This window comes from Populus euphratica, unplaced genomic scaffold (genome assembly GCF_000495115.2).
Source record: "Populus euphratica unplaced genomic scaffold, PopEup_1.0 scaffold769.1, whole genome shotgun sequence".
Classification (NCBI taxonomy): Eukaryota; Viridiplantae; Streptophyta; class Magnoliopsida; order Malpighiales; family Salicaceae; genus Populus; species Populus euphratica.
In genome coordinates this window covers 24,876-26,290 of record NW_011500636.1, presented here as the reverse complement: position 1 = coordinate 26,290, position 1,415 = coordinate 24,876, and positions in this window count along the sequence as shown.

Sequence of the window (1,415 nt, the reverse complement as noted above, 5' to 3'; positions counted from 1 at the left end):
TTGTACAATTAACCTCCCTGTGGTTCGACCCCGGTCTTGCCGGGTTATTTATTACTTCGACACTCCTGCACTTGGGAGAAGACATTAATCTTTCAGTCGTGTCAATATTCTTATTCTTTCTCTTTATATTTTTATAATGTTTAAGTTTTGTTTTCATTAATCTCTTGTTTATGTTTTTTCTTTCCTTTCATTTACTTAATTAACTTATATCTTATTGATGTTATTATCTTGTTTATTAATGTTTCTTTTCTTTTATTATATTTAGCGAAGTTTGTTATGTCAAGGTGAAAAGATTACATTAATGGTATAAGAATAAGTATAGTATAAACTTAACATGAATTTTAATGTTTGATACTAATATGTTTTGTATTTGTTATCTTGTGCACTTTTATTACTTTGCTTGTTAATGGTTAATCTAGATTTATGTTGTATAACACTTGGCACAACAAATACTTGGCACTTTCATAACCCAACCATATGATGTAACCGACACTTGTGCTATGAAAGAAACTTGATTTGTTGTTAATATAAGTTATAATCATGAATACTTGATAATATTTACAAGTATTAATATTATTCGAATAAGATAACTAATGTAATCATGTTAACAATTTATAATCCGATTGGAACCTCCTTTGTGTGTGGTTTCCAGTTGAGTAATAGAAAGAGTTTATACTATACTTATTTGAAATACCATTAGTGGATCCTCTAACCTTAACATTTGTTTTTATCATTGTTTAATCCTGATATTAATCTTACATTTCAAAGTCCTCTTTAACTTGTTGTTGTTGTTGTTGTTGTTAGTTTACTATTACTATTACTATCATTATTATTATTATTATCATTATTATATAGTTAACCTCACTATGGTTTGACCCCGGTCTTGCCGAATTATTTATTACTTCTATACTTGGGAGAAGATATCAATTATTTGGTTATGTCACAAAGCTAACAAAAATACTAGAAACCATGCTTTCTAATCAAATATGTGTTTTTAATAAAAAGAGGTTTAGGTTACCAACTTAAAAAGAATAAACAAATATTTTAAAAACACTTTATTAAAGCCAAACAATCATATAATCCAAACGATATATCAATTATTGTAGAGAAATAAAACATTTGGTTTATGCATGTCCTATTAAAAAGGACAAACCTTGTAAAATAACTTGGTTACCAAAAGAATTCACTTCTAACCACAAAGGACCAAAAAAGGTATAGGTATCAAAAATCTTATATTGACTTTTGTGTATAGGAATCAAATGAGTATGAGGAGTGGTGATTGATACTTAAAAGTGTATTTTTATCAAGGTTTTATATCATCATTTTGCACTTGAAGTATCAATAACTCCTTAACTAAAGCATGTTTTATAATAACATATCTAATAATATAAGATACCTTTAAGTTGTGGTAAATG